Here is a 16425-nt window from a genome sequence, read left to right on the forward strand (position 1 = left end):
TACTGTGATATAAACAAACACAAATATGATGTTTGCCTATTGGAAAACACGATGGATCTTCTGTGCTTCAATACCATCATGAGGAAGACTGTGGCATAAATGGCCCTTTGTGATCAACTTCAAGAGATCCCTTGACTATGGAAGCCTGAAATAAACATTTCATTATTGAGTTATGACATGGTCAAGGTCATTCTTTTATTTTGCAAAGGACATAACAACTCATTCTTTTCTTCAAGAATGTCATTGTGCTCCACAGGGACAAATCACCATGGGGACTACCCATACAGTGGTATGAAATTTCTTCTGGTGAGAAGCATGCTCAATATCTGAGCCCTGCAGACATGCTGGGGCCACAGAAGCTTGGTGGGTCACAGATCATCCAAACAAATGGTGAATCCATGTAAGAGAAGAGCCTCAGACATTCATTACCCTCATACTGTCTGGCCAGAATAGAGGCAAGATTGTGTTGCATGGTCTGGATCTAAAGATCCAGACAAGATCATCAACCAGCGCTCCTAGGGAATGTGCATGTATGCCAGGTTAGTAAGTTTTACAAAATAAATGTCTTTATTGAGGTGCTTAGTTTTGCTCAGGAGACAGTAAGTTCAGAGCTAACACACTCAGGGCATGCATCTACTGAGAAGCAAGCTGCTAAAAGAGGTCTAGACATGCTGATTCACCTAACACATCAGCTACCCTTGTTCTTTCAGTTATTTGTATTGTAAGCACAGTAGCAGAATTGATAAGAAGGTGCTTTATTTTGAGACAGGGTCTCACTATGCAGAGAAGGCTGGCAATGGAGCTTTTTAATGTAATTTAAGCTGGCTTTGAACTTGTGATGATCATCCTACCCTGCATCTCTGTAATTTTTTTCCATTTTTTATTGGTTGTTTTATTTATTTATATTTAAAATGCTACCCCCCTTTCCAGTTTCCCCTCCACAAGTCCCCCAAACCCCCGCCATCTCTATGAGGGTGTTTTTCTACCAGCCAACCCATTCCTGCCTCACCAGCCTAGTGTTCCCCTACCCTGGGTCATCAAGCCTTCACAGGACCAAGGTGCTTCCCAGTGATACCAGATAAAGCAATCCTCTGCTACATATCCAGCTGGAGCTGTGGGTACCCCCTGTGTACTCTTTGGTTGGTAGTTTACTCCATGTGAGCTTCTGGGGGTCTGGTTGGTTGATATTTTTGTTATTCCTATGAGGTTGCAAACCCCATCAGCTCCTACAGTCCTTGCCCAAACTTTCCCATTGGGAAAAAATATATTCCCAATATTTGGCTGTGTATATCCACATCTGTATTTGTCAGGCTCTGGCAGAGCCTCTCAGGGAACAGCTATACTGGGCTTCTGTCAGTAAGTACTTCTTGGAATCAGCAATAGTGTCTGGGCTTGGTGTCAGCAGATAGGATGGATCCATAGGTGGGGCAGTCTCTGGATGACCTTTACTTCAGTTTTTGCTCCAATCTTTGTCCCCGTATTTTCTTTTGACTGGAGGAACTCCAGGTTAATATTTTTAAGATAGGTGTGTGGCCACATCTCTTAACTGGGGGCCATGCCTATCCACTGGATATGGTCTCTACAAGTTCTATTTTCCCTTTGTTGGGTACTTTGGGTAAAGTCTTCCCTTTTGGATCCTGAGAAACTCTTGGGTCCCTGGCATCTGGAACTTTCTAGTGGCTACCCCCAGTTCCCCTTCCCCCGCCACTACACACCTGCTTTCAAATTCCTGACCCGCTGCACTTCTCCCCCATCTCCTCCTATATCTAAACTGCCCCCCCCCCATCCTTTCTCCCTCCCAGATCCCTCTCTTTCTCTACTTCCCAGAGATTATCTCTTACCCCTGCTGAGTAGAACTGTAGCATCCACACTTTGGTGTGATCTTCTTTCTTCTTGGTTTTCATATGGTCTGTGAGTTGTATTGTGGCTATTCCAAGCTTCTTTTTGGCTAATATTCCCTTATCAGTGAATACATACCGTGTGTGTTCTTTTGTGACTGGGTTACCTCACTCAGGCTATTTTCAAATTCCCTCCATTTGCCTGCAAATTTCATGAAATCATTGTTTTTAACAGTTGAGTAGTATTCCATAGTGTAAATGTACCACATTGGCACAGGGGATAATTTTCTGAACAGAACACCAATAGCTTATGTTCTAAGATCAAGAATTGACAAATGGGACCTCATAAAGTTGAAAAGCTTCTGTAAGGTAAAGAACACTGTCAATAGAACAAAACAGCAACCAACAGATTGGGAAAAGATCTTTACCAACCCTATATCTGATAGAGGGCTAATATAAAAAATATACAAAGAACTCAAGAAGTTAGACTCTAGAGAACCAAATAACCCTATTTGCAAAAATGGGGCACAGAGCGAAACAGAGAATTCTCAACTGAGGAATCTCAAATGGCTGAGAAGCCATTAAAGAAATGTACAACATCCTTAGACATCAGGGAAATGCAAATCAAAACAACCCTGAGATTCCACCTCACACTTGTCAGAATGGCTAAGATCAAAAACTCAGGTGACAGCAGATGCTGGCAAAGATGTGGAGAAAGAGGACCACTCCTCCATTGCTGGTGGGATTTCAAGCTGGTACAACCACTCTGGCAATCAGTCTGGTGGTTCCTCAGAAAATTGGAAATAGTTCTACCTGAGGACCCAGCTATGCCATTCCTGGGCCAATACCCAAAAGATGCTCCAACATATAACAAGGACACATGCTCCACTATGTTCATAGGAGCCTTATTTATTATTCCAGCCTTATTCCAGAAGCTGGAAACAACCCAGATGTCCTTCAACTGAGGAATGGATACAGAAAATGTGCTACCCTGCATCTCTAATACTAATATAATATAATTCAGCATTAGACTGAATTACATAACAAAAGACATATACCATTTCTGGCTAATGAGAAGACACACAAATTCTGGCAAATGATTCAGATTTTCTCCTCCTCCTCCCCTCCTCCCCCTCCTCCTCCTCCTCCTTCTTCTGCAAAAAAGGAGCCATTACTTTCTTTTAGAATTCGAGGCTAACCATTTTAATGTATAATTGCAAAAGAATATTTTGTGCAATATCTTTCTGGGCAGTAGTGTTCTCTTGTTATTTCCTTCTGGTTATGTTCTTCTCTAAGCTTCCTAGATCTCCTCCCCTTTCTCTTTAACAAAAGCTTTCACCATTCTCTACCTATGTTCCTTTTTTTCTCCACTAGTTTAAGACAGTAGGTAATCTGGAGTTCAGGATAGAGTTTTGTGTTAAATTTTTTTATATGATTAGTTTGGCAAATGATCTTATCTATTGGGGAAAAAAACATATATGCTGGGCAGGGGTGGCACATGCCTTTAATCCCAGCACTTGGGAGGCAGAGGCAAGCAGATTTCTGAGTTTGAGGCCAGCCTCGTCTACAAAGTGAGTTCCAGGACAGCCAAGGCTACACAGAGAAACCCCGTCTCAAAAAACCAAAACCAAACCAAACCAAACCAGAATAAAACAAAAAACCTATTGGAGCACTGGGATACAGGATGGGGAGAACACCTCTCAGTTTGAATTTACAATATTAAGAATTTATTGGGTTTAACTATAAACTCTTCTTTACATATTCTTTGAAACTAGGCACTCATCTAAATCTTAAAGAATGGTAGTAACAAAATGACAATTTGTAAAGATCCTTGTGGTGATAAGTTGTCATTGTACTGGAAGACAAACTCTTATAGGATGAGTGAACATTGCCTTGACACAATGGCTTAGGAATGAGACCCTGCTTGTTCCAGCCAGTAGCATATGAAAAGAAAAGAACTCTTCTAGAGGAATTATACCAGTTTTTTTCTTAGTAAATTTTGTTGGTTTTTTTTCATACATCTACATTGTATTTTTATCCCTCTTCCCAGTTTTTTCCCAAGCACTATCTACCTCCTGCACCATGAATTTCTTTCTTCTATTTATTAGTTTTCGTTTTGTACAACATCACACAAACTACAATCAAGACTGTCTATGTGACTGGAAGTTTAGAGCTAGCCATTAGAAACTGATGGGCTCACGATTGCTGCACAACTGAATATCATACTCCACCCCCCACCCCCCACTTCTCTGTTGGTTGTTCACAGATCCTCAAGATGTGGAAGGATTTTAAGAGTCCCTTCCCCAAATGGCAGTTCCCCCAAACAATCTGCCATTTCAAAATAATCTCAAAATCTCAGAAACATTCTTTGCATACATAGGAAAAAAGAAAAAACTCTTAAAATTTACATGGAAATCCAAAAGGTCAATGTAGCCAAAACAGCCTTGAGCCAAATGCATACAGTAGGAAGCATCACCATACCTGATTTCAGGCTATTCATAGTGCTAGAGTAATAGATCACATGGTGCTGGCAAAAATATATACACACAGATCAGTGGGGGTAGACTAGAAAACAGTAGACAGAACCAGTCCTCAAAACTACAGCTATCAGATTTTTGATAAAGAAGCAACAAATATAAATTGATGAGAAAAAAAATAGTGTGTGTGACAAATTGTGAGAAAACCTGGACATCAGCACCTAGAAAAATAAATTGGCTCCTTTTCTCATCCTACATACAAGGTGTTTTTAGAAACTGACAAAAATACAGACCTGGTAACATAGTTGAGTAATCCCAGTACCTTGGGAAACTGAGGCAGAAGGAGTTTCTTGGGTTACAAAGCCAGTTCAAAACTAATCTGGACAATTTAGTGAGACAGTGTCTCAAAACGAAAGGAAAGAAGGAGCTGGAGCCACAGCTGGGTGGCAAAGTGCTTGTGTAGCACTTGGGAGGATGGACAAAAGAGATAACCCATCTCTTCCACTCCATATTGTCATGTCTGGATTCATTCTTGGAACTTCTGTGGCCATTTACCTCCATATCAAACCGTTCCCAAGAATGAGAATCAGGAGGAGAAAGCCCCTAGGTTCCTGATGATATGGGGAAGCAGAAGGGTCAGCTGCTCTAGAAATACATATTTTTGCTTCTGTTACAAATGATAATACATTTTTCTATTGTTTAGGTTGGTTTCTTTCAGTGCTTTTGTTAGTCTTAAACAAAAACTTCTTAAGTTGACAGGAAAGTTTGTGTCCCCAAAGCACCTCATGGTCTTCAGACTTAAAATAGTCAAGTATCTCTTTCTAAAAAACAGAAAAGAAAAGAAGGAAAATTCTTAAGTCAGTCTCTGAATGGAGTAGGATAACCCCTGAACTCTCTGTGTCTTCCAGCCCCAAGCTAGTTGGTGAGTCTTTGCTACAGATGCCCTGGCCTCAAACAGTGAGAAACCCTTCCTTCTTCTATGTCAATGACCCAAGCACAACCTCTCTTGGAGCAATCTCAATTCTATACAACCCAGATGAAGTCACAGCTGGGCTCCTGAGGACACAGCCCCTTTGGTGCATATATAGGCATGATATGACAAAAATGGCCAGTATATGAAATCAGCAGAATGCTTTTAGAAACTTGAAAGGCCAGAAAAGGACAGTCTTCAATGGTGACCCTCAGACACCACTTGTTGTCTCTAGATTTTTTTTAATGCGAATTTCTTTGGCTATTTTTAAGGCATTGCAACCTGTATTTGTTTACTGGTCTGAAGGCAAAGAGAAGGAGGTTGGTAGGGAATGGTGAATAGAGGAATAGGAGGTGGTCACATTGAGAAGAATCTCAGGTTGTAACTATTGCTACCCACAGGATTTTTGTTTTCACTGCTGTGTGCAACAACAAACACATTATTATACTGACTATCTAGTCCTTCTAGGTACTCTGAATTACTTGGAGTATTTAGAATTGGAACAACACTTGGATAATAGCTTCAAAATCTTGGGAAATAGTCCGCTTAGAAATGAAACTGTTAAACCATTTCTAAGCACAGTTTCATGTCTGTACTTACTTAGTGGATTCAGAGATGTGGGAGGGAAGTAATGAATGAGAGATTTTGCTATATACTCTGTTAGAAAATTTCAATTTAGTATGCTGTTTATATTATGGGCATGCCACTTAACGGCTGGTCTGCATATATTGTATGTTTGCAGGACAAGAGTCTTCATTCCATGATCTCTAGTTCATAAATATTAAAGAGATGGTCTGTGCCGGTTGTTTTTGTCAACTTCACTCAAGCTAAAGCTACCCAGGAAGAGTGAATAGAGGAATTACCTCTGTTAGGTTGGCTGTGAGAATGTCTGTAGGGACATTTTTTTGTTGTTGTTAATGATTGATTTGAGAGAATCTAGCCAACTGTGGGTGTTACCACCCTTGGGCAACTGGTTTTGGCTGGTATAAGGAAGAAAGCTGATCAATATTTTAAGACCACACCCTCTGGTCTATTTATAGGAAAAAATTAGTGCTCAATAGGTCTCAATATAGGAAAAAAGTAAAAACTCACTGAATCTAAAGAATTATACAAAAGCTGCTAAGCCTATGAATAAGACAATTAAAAATGTGAAGGGGGATAAAAAAGAGTCAGTAGGGTTTGATACCAAAATGAGCCATAATTAAAACTCTGCTTTCTCCTAAATTCAAAGTTTCCCAGGCCACTGCTTGTAACCCACCTTTCTCTGCTGTCTTCTGAGAGTAGTGTTCAAGTGCAGGGTGTGGAGCATGATTTAGTGGTGTGTGGTGTGTGATGAAGTCATTTTCACTCTGTGGGGAAAGGAGAAACTTCGTAAGGTCACAGTGAATTTCCTTCTCCCTCAAATGATAATAAACTTTCTTGGTCCCTGAGACAACTTCCAAGTCCTAGCCACTCATGTCCATGTTTTAGTTCATAGTAAGCCAAAGGTTTGGGGCATCTTGGCTTGTAGTATATGTATGTACATGTACCTACATACTGAAACAGCCCTCAAATTACCTTTGTTTTCTTCTGGGTTTCATTTCTTAGTACTTAAACAATCTAATGAGAAGATAGATTGGGTGGAAACAATGCAAGAGATAATATATGTATAAAATAAACCTCAGGCAGTTTTTTGTATCAACAGAAGAACCTTAGAACCTTCTGGTCATACTGGGAAAGCCTGGCTCATATTTGTAAATAATTCTTGATCTGAACCCAAGTCTGCTCATTTCTAAATTGCAAATACCAAAAGGGGTCCTTTCAAAGAGTTGAAAGGGTGTTCGTCATCACAGATATACTTTTTTTTTTTTTAGCAGATGTGAAGACCCTGATGAAAACACCTGCTAAGCAAGATGGGATGTTTCCCTTCTCAGTTCATTTGAGCCACTCAGAGAAATGTCTAGAGGAGGCAGGAGTATAGAATTCATAGGACCAAAAAAGGTTTGCTGTCATAGGAATGTTGGCACTGCATTTTTTTATTTTTATTTTTATTGAGTGACTCAGGCCCAGTAGCTTCATGAACCTGCCAAGTGCTTAAAGCTCCTTCCTTCTCTGGCTGAAAGCCAGACTGTATTTACAGTGCTTTGCTTCATCATAGTGGAGTGTAAGCTTGTAAATGTGGCTGACCATGTCCAACCACACAAGCTCTGCCATGTTCTCTATTTGTCAGCCCCCAAATTTTTGAAAGAGTTTCTCTGACTTAAAGTCATGATTGGTTGTGAGATCTGCCCTGGCTGGCTCCAGTATGACCATAAATTCATGACTCAGTTCTTAGAGGGCTCCATATCCTTATGTAAAGAATGGAGAATATTTTGACAAAATAACTCCCATTTCATAAGAACTAAACAAATTAAAGTGACAATATTCCCCATGAACAGTAGATATTTCATGAGTTTATGTCATTATGTATCACACAAGGAAGTTGGAGTAGTCTAATAGGCCTTGGATTAACCAATGTGCATGCAATCTAGGGAGATTAAGAAGGTAGTTTTGAATTATTATCCTGAAGCTCCTGAGCAGTGGCTCTGATGTGGAGGTTGAAGAATCTTTACTTTGAGCAAGTTACTTAGGCATTCCCCACACAGGTGTTTGCAAGTGCATGGTGAGAACCACTGAAGCAAATGCATGGTGCTCTAGGGCTCTCCATGGGCTCTGTAGACTCTAGTCTAAGGCCCAGAAAAGAGGAAATTCGCTGTTATTGAAGATGAGTCCTAGGCAGCATTCCAAAGGCAAAGAACTGTGGTTTACTGAAAAGAGGATGTGGAGAGATGGCAGCTTGTTACAGCCCAGAGGATGATAAGCACAGTGATTCAGGAATTGGAAGAGAGTGAAAAAGCAAGCAAGCAAGCAAGCAAACAAACAAACAAACACGGCATGGAAAGAGATATATACTAGTGAAGAAGAAAGTGGGAGATGGAGTTTAGGAAGTAAAAGAGTTAGCCAAGGAGGCTGAAAACATGTGAAGAAAGCTCCAAGGGCATCAGTTAGGAGGGCACTATTGTGGCATTGCACTTAGCAGCTCAGAGGCTGGCATGCATATTAGGGGACAGCTGGCAAGCTTCAGGCCTGGGCTTATTAGGACTTGTATTAAGGTGACAGCCATCAGAACAGAAAACCAGCAGTAATACCTCTGGGGAAATTTTAAGATTCCTCTTTGCTGCATTTTAAAAAGTGTTCAAGTCAGGGATAAAGAATTGTACAGAGCCAAGGAAGCTGAAGACATGGGCATTTCACCACTGGTAGTGGATGTAGATTTTTGTCCTCGAACCACAAAGGATGAAGTATGCAAGTCCTGAGTCCTGGTAACAATTGTTGAAAGAATGCTTTGAGTATTTATGCTCTTTCATTTTACCTCTCTAGTGATGGCAGAGGTGGTGTAGGGTACATGTGGTCTCTAGCTACAAGATCCTAGAATTGTCCTCTTAGACTCCATTTTATCTTCAAGATCTTTACTCAACTCAATTGTCACACTGAAACAATGGGAGGAGAGAGAAGTCCTTTGACTTTCCCTTCTTCGAATGGCCCACCATGGTGTGTGTGTGTGTGTGTGTGTGTAGCTTTCTGTGTGGCCTTTGGGGTTTGCTGAGAACAACTACAGGGATAATGATACTGAAGTCTCCGGCTGTTCCCTCCGCAGTGCTGGCTGGTTCTATCCTGGGGAGTAGAGAACTGAACAGCTGGGAGATGCAGGGTGCCTACTCATCTCTTTGCCTCTGAGATTTATTCTTAGGTGTGATATGGAAAGCAATGGGAAAATCCATATGGGGAAATGGATTTTCTAAAGGAAGATGGATACTGGATTTTGATTGCTATGACAGCAGTCATTTCACCGACACTGAGAACAAGCTGTCCTTGAGAAGAGTCAGGAATATATTGGTATTAATTTCATACTCCAATGCAGCATTACAACTCTGTAATTTTTCCTAAATGGTTTATTTCTCTAGTTCCATCATGGACAGAATGTTTAGAGAACATCATTATTGTACTTGTGACTCATATTTTCCAATTTTTAACTGCATTTGCCTTTAATCTGGCCGGGGACTTCTTCAAGCCAGTTTAATTGCTTCTTCATAGCAAATCTTTGCATAATGCCTCCCCTGTACTTTAATTCTCTCATCCTTTCAATTTGTGCCATATTTCTAAACACATCTCACTTTTTGCTTTGCTTTTTGTCTCCAGTATTTTTCATTTTAGGAAGGATCCTGAGATGGAGACACACTTTAGGGGAATGGCTGAGTAGGTGACCAAAAATCATTTTAGAACTTGGTCCTGTAGCACAGTAAGGCAATGTATTCTTCCTTTATTGTGATATTTGGCTCTCTGAATACTGAAATTCAAGTGTTAATTTTAAAGAATGAGACCCATTAATGTAAACTTTAAGCCGTTCATAGGAAAAACCCAGTAAGCATCAGCCATAGACAACAGAATGTGTGCCTTATCTGATTGACTCTTTCAGGTATGTCGGGAGATGGCTATTACTGAGATTTAAAAGGAAGAGAACCAAGCCCAGAAAAGTTAGGTATCTCATTTATAGTCAGAGGAAAAATAGCAATTTCTCAATGTTTGATTTGTATATCATAGAAGGATTTTAATGAGCTATCATATATTGTTGCCTCTATATTATTCCGTACTGTTCAGTAGCTGGGAGAGATCAGAGGACGTAATGCATTCTTTTATGTGAGTGTAAATTATGTAGCAGTGACCCCAGTTCACCCCAGAACTTGTTGCTAAGTAATTGTGAACTGCAGGCATTGATCTCAGACACAGAGATGTAGGGCACGTTGGGAAATACCTTCTTGTGTTTCGCTATTATAACATGAACCCTTAGATTGAACTTATGAACATCAGAAGCTCCACGCACACAGTTCTAAGGGCTGGGAAGGCTAAGAGCATTGATCTGATAGAGTCCCTGTCTTGAAAGGGCTGCCCAATGCTTCACAGATTCTGCTTGCTGTGTCCTTACATGGCAGAAGTGACAAATGCCACTGCCTTAGTTACTTTTCTTTTTGCTGTGATAAAATACTCAACCCTCTGAAAAAATTAAGAAAGTATTTATTTATTTTTTATTATAGTAACTTTAGATCATCATTTGAGGGGAATTGGTTCATCATGGATGCCAAGAAATAGTCATGATAAACCAATTCAGCACGATAAACCAATTCTGTTCCCGAAGGAGTAGCTGGTGGGTACTTAGAAGATGTAGAGTTAATGACAGAGATTCTGTACTTCTCTTACTTGTACTTTACCCTTCTTATTTTCCTGATTTTCAATTCTCTAAGACCTTCCACAAACATCTACTTCATTACTCTACAGGTCCAGAGGCAAGGCTCAGCTCTGTCAATGTCTTTGGGGGAAAGACCACAGGTGTTGATCATTATACATCAGAACAGTTCCATCATAATGGAGAATTCTGATCCTGGCTCACTCCATGTCTATTTAACAAGGTGCTTCCCAGGGGATGTTTCCTGGAACAGTAGTGTCTTGAGATATTCTAGGATGAGAACTTTGTGACTATGTGTGTTTCGGAGGTGGCATATGATGTAATTTTGTCTTGGAGCCATATCATTAATATGAGCAGATGAGGAATCCAAGGAGTCCTGTAAGACAGCAAATGAGAATTCTTCCAAAAATTTTGCCAAAGTTACATGACCTAATACTTACAAAATTTATTCAGAGTAGCACTCTATTATAGCTTTTTATTATAACATTTTATGTGATATTGTTATATCATAGCTTTTGTTTTCAGTTGTTAGACCAAGTAAAATTTGCTGATAGTTATGGAGAGTAGCTTAAGTTAAAATATACTCTGCAAGTAAATATTTTATCTTGATACAGCCTCCTCATGACTTAGAACATCCCTCTTACATTTGTACAGAAGATTTTTAAAAATTCTGTTTGTAATTATTTCACACTGGGAGGAAGATAAATAAGAGCAGGTCCAAGTGTATGGTAATTTTCCTCCAGAATTTTATTCAGAGAGGATTCTATTTTTGGAAATGCAAAGTAAAGCATTGCTGAATTTATTTTTCATTAGAAATGCACATTAAGGTGGAAGCAACTACACTGGTTAGCATGACCTGAGCCTAGCAATGCTGATTTGGTTAAATTCTCCCAGAGGAGGATACAGCTGTCCGGCTAGTAATAATTAGACCTCTACTGTTAGCCAATAATTAAAAGACAAGAAAATTAAGTACTGTTTTGTACATCATGATCTGAGGGGGCAGAGGTTCTCATAGACTGATAGCATTATTACTATGTGGGGGATAAAGGGAGGCCTAAGTACACCTGAGCCATGTGTGCAAGTCTGCTGTTTGTGATGGAGCACAGTCACATCTTCTAAGCTTACAATCTACATACAGTGAACCGTGCACAAAGGACGACTAGGGTGCCATGAAGCACAATAGAAACAGTTTTCTAATGCTGGTGATTCTGCTGCTCACTGCAGCATGTATGCCCAGGAGGAAGAAAGAATGAGAGGTGTGAATCTACCTTGTACTCATTCCCCTTGTGTCTCCTACAGCAGGAGGTCTGGGTGAGAGCAGAGAAGGTGCTTGGTCTGCATCCTTCCTGCACAGTGGCCCGGGAAGCACAAGCCAGTCTCTCTCTAACTGGACCTCAGATGCTTCAGTCAGTGATGTGTTCTTTCAGCCTCATTAAGAGATTGCATCTTAACAAACAAATACCTTTCCAAGAGATTTTAGATTTTTCAAGGGTAGCTTAGTTATATGCATTGTTTTTTCCTCTATGTGGGCTTCAGAGCCAGCCTCAACAGGAAAGGACACACTGTCAGGATGGGCATTTCCTTTCCTCAATGACACAAGTCTAGCCCTGTTCCTTTGACTCTCTTTTTCAAGGAAGAACATTATGATAAACTGAGTCAAACACTCACAAAATACATATTTCGATGCTTTATTTTGGAAAGTTCTGTACTTTTGTATAAAGCACATTGATCATAGTCTTCTAACACCCAAAGCCCTCTAGGGACTCTTAGTTGATTTTCTATTTTAATTCTTCTTATTAATAACCCCCTGAGTTCTATTTACATTGCCCACATTAAATCAGTGCATGGCCAGCCACTGAAGTATGAGAAACCTGCCAGCAGCCACATTCTCAAAGAAGAATGATTCTCCTTCTCTAAGGCCAATAATATCTCAAGTCATGGGAGTTTGATAAGGTTTACAACAGCAGATATGAAAGACCGACTGTGAAGCAGGCCTGTTTACCCAGTCAGAGAGTAGGTGGTTGTCCCCATCACTTTTCTGCTGCTATTATATGGGAGGATACATCTTGCTAGAGTGTAGGTGTTGCAGCATGCAGGAGATCCAGTGCTAGGTAAGACTTGTGCCTTTTCCCCCCTAGCTGCCTGTGTAACACCTTCTAGCACTATGTAAGCTGATCACCAAGGAAAGAGTTGGTTTCTCTATGTGCATACAAGGTAAGTAGTCTCTTCAGTAATAGATTCTTACCATCTTACCTGGTTTCCAGGCACTCGAAACTAGTGATAATAGTCTATGTTCTTTGGGATGTCTCTGGGGCTTTCCTAAACAATTCATTTGGAGGTATTCTATGGGGATTTTAACTTGATCAATTTTTTTTCTGGGAGCAGCATTGTCCATCCATGCAAGGTATTTCTGTTCAAATTTCCCCTTTGAAAATCTATCTTTTAAAATTCAGCACAAACTAATAGATTTTCACAGAACAGCAAGTTCATTTGTTTATTTATTATTTATTAATTGTATTTATTAGTAGCAAGCTCATGGATTTAGGAGGAGAAATTCCTGGAAATGGAGTGGAGTCAGGCGACTGTGGGTGACTTTCTTCATTGTCTGTCACACCAACAAATAATATTACCGTTTTTGAATTGCCTGACTGGGCTGCATGGGTTGGACTATGAGGAGTTTTGGGAAGCTATTCCTAGCCTTGTAATTCTTCAAGTTAACTGAAGTGAGCTGGCGTGTGTGCTTATTCCCTTTTGTGTGGAACTCATAATGGGGGAAGGAGGTTTGGGGTGGGGAACAGTTGGAGGGTGGACCGGAAGGGGAATAAAATCTGGAGTTTAAAATAAATAAATACATAAATACATAAATTTATTTATTTAAAACAAACAATGACAACATGCACACAAGTCCTGACTTGTGATGGATAAGCTTGACAAATTTTCAAGTCTGTGCTGGTATAAAAGCAATGTGTTTTGTAGAAAATGTACTGTTTTAAAGTTTCATCTTTCTGTATTCCAGTAATATATAGTATGACATTCTGATGCTCATGGGCAGTGACATCAAGCTGCAGCTTACATTCGGCCATTATGAAGGCAAATAACCAGTGTTTGGTGGCTTTCATGTTTCTCTGATACTCTAAAGTTTAGGTGCATTGTACTGGCTAGTTTTGTGTCAACTTGACACAGCTGGAGTTATCACAGAGAAAGGAGCTTCAGTTGAGGAAATGCCTCCATGAGATAAAACTGTAAGGCATTTTCTTAATTTGTGATCAAGGGGGGGGGGCGTCCCCTTGTGGGTGGTGCCATCTCTGGGCTGGTAGTCTTGGTTCTATAAGAGAGCAGGCTGAGCAAGCCAGGGGAAGGAAGCCAGTAAAGAACATCCCTCCATGGCCTCTGTATCAGCTCCTGCTTCCTGACCTGCTTGAGTTCCAGTCCTGACTTCCTTGGTGATGAACAGCAGTTTGGAAGTGTAAGCTGAATAAACCCTTTCCTCCCCAACTTGCTTCTTGGTCATGATGTTTGTGCAGGAATAGAAACCCTGACTAAGACAGTGCATCAAACATGTTTCTGATTTGCAGCATGCTCAGTTTACAGTATTTACCATAATATAACCCCATCAAGAACTGAGGAGCACCTGTGTTTGTACTTTGGAAATTTTAACTTAATTTAGAGCTCTAACCTTCCTGTAAGCCACCCTGGTGGCATCTACTTAGAATAGGAAAACAGATTACATAATTCCAAATAAATGGATGTGTATATCTACATTAATCATTGTCCACAGGCATGGAATTCTATATCACTGTGAATAAAATTCAGTCATTTGTTTTGATGGTTCTGTGCTTTAAAGCATAAAACACTTTCCATATATATACTTGCTACACACACACACACACACACACACACACACACACACACACACACAGAGTGGGGTTGGAGAGAGATAATATCTTTGAGGATAGTTGGGAAATATTTGGATTTTTAAAATCAGATGCATATAATGCTTTTCAATTTTTTAAAATTTTAAAACAGATCAAGGATTTGGTGAGACCAATATTCCTACGACATTAAGCTACCAGATAGAAGTAGACAAGTCCCAGAAGCCAAGAGGTCAAATAATGAAACACTTTCTAGATAAACTGACACACTGTAATGCTGACAGAATCCTGGAGAGGTTCAAATGTGCCAGCAGCAAGTGATATCAAGAAGCCTAGAGAAACAAAACAATAACAAAAACAAATGAAACAAACAAACAAAAAATACTAGTCTATTCCTAGTTACCACGCAGCAGACAATCTGGGAGGTACCAAGAAGGAAACCCCTTACTTCTAGTTTTTGTTTTTATGTTGGAAATAGAAGATAGTGAAATACACACTCAGGTTCACGACCTTAACCATCAAGGAAGCATCAAGGAAAGAACACCCTTTTTTCCCTTTTCCTTTTTGTGCAGGAGTTAAAGATTGACTCAGAGCTCAGTAGAGCAAGGGAGAGGTACAAAGTACAGTAGAGAGAGGCACTGGAAGGAGTTCTGTGAACTGAGGGAGCTGGAAGTTGCTCTCTGGAACTGCAGGGACTCTCTCTGCAAGTCTGCTTTTATTCAGTGCTGCTGACAAAATCCAGCTATGTTCACTTTTCACCTTGCTATATTTTTCTTTCTGCTGTCTCTGCATGTCTCTCTTCACTGAACATCTATGATATTATCTCTATTATTTCATCAGGCACAGCTTTCCCCTCAAGCCTTCAGGCAGAATTTCAGGCAACTGCAATTCTCTCTCTGGCCTTTTTGATTGATGGGACGTATCGTCACATTCTAACCAGGGCTTGCACAATTCTCTTTCTTTTCAACACCCATTGAGGGCTTCAGGGTGTTGTCAAGGGGAGAAAGTGAAAGACATGTCTACATACACTATGAACAAAACTGTTCCCTGTCCTTTCCAAATTCACACATTGAGCCCCAACCTGCAGAGCAGTCATCCATTGTTGCTGAACCTGGGATTCCATATGTCAGAAGGAGGAAATGGAGGGCATCTAATGATCCTTGAGAACATCCGGGCAGGAGAAGGGGGGAGAGAGTCAATGAGCACAGGAACTCAGGAGTTACAAAGGTACAGATTACAAGGGGAATTGAAGGGGAGAGGACAGGATCGAACATTCATCAGCCACTGAACACCCTAGATGGCTGCAGTATCTGCATACAGGGTTGGGTAAGCAGGCTGTGTCTTTGCATTTCAGTCTGACAAGGACCAAATGCTACCGGAACCACAGAACAAGAATTTTCTGACCATTCAGGTTTTAATACCGACTAAAATAAGACCTTTCGTGAGTCTGATTTCAACTGTTTATTTCTTGGCCCGTTTATGTCAACTGGCTGTGTAATCTTGGAGATCTCTAAACATCATTTCCATCAACAACACAATGGTGATAACATATGCCTCATTTGAGAGAAAGATGTGTGCAGGGTCCGGAGCACAGTGGCCATCACAGTTGTGAGGTAAAAAAAGCAGACTGCTGCAAGCAGACACAGTCAAGGGAAGTCCTCTCTTCCAGTGTTCCGCAGGTTCTCTGTCATGATGTGTGCTACCCCTGCTTCCTGGTTCTGTGCTAAGAATAGAGCTCATTAGAACAACTTCTCTTATTATGAGGGGGTAAGGAGAGAGTTTGGAGCAGCGGTTGACAGCATTCCGAGAAAGCAGGAAACGGTGCTTCTGCAGACAACCAACTGGTGGAGGGTTTGTTTTGCACCCCTGATTATTCATTTTCTGTGATCCAGAAATTGCCTAAATGTTTTAATTATGTTCCTTTTTATTGAGTTTTAATGAGCTAATGAATTCTCTTCACCCAGTTCTTATCCTACAATGGGCCAATAATTATAACACCCAGAAAATG

General features: G+C 40.4%; 1 long non-coding RNA gene across 1 annotated transcript in view; it reads left to right on the forward strand.

Moving 5' to 3' along the window:
• Positions 1-15991: 15991 nt before the first annotated feature.
• Positions 15992-16425, forward strand: part of Gm31568 — a 4717-nt gene continuing 4283 nt past the window's right edge. Inside the window, exon 1 of the long non-coding RNA XR_386666.2 lies at positions 15992-16268. This is a non-coding gene — a long non-coding RNA (predicted gene, 31568). The remainder of the gene's footprint in view (positions 16269-16425) is intronic.

The sequence above is a fragment of the Mus musculus genome, chromosome 19 (genome assembly GCF_000001635.26).
Source record: "Mus musculus strain C57BL/6J chromosome 19, GRCm38.p6 C57BL/6J".
NCBI classification, from domain to species: domain Eukaryota; kingdom Metazoa; phylum Chordata; class Mammalia; order Rodentia; family Muridae; genus Mus; species Mus musculus.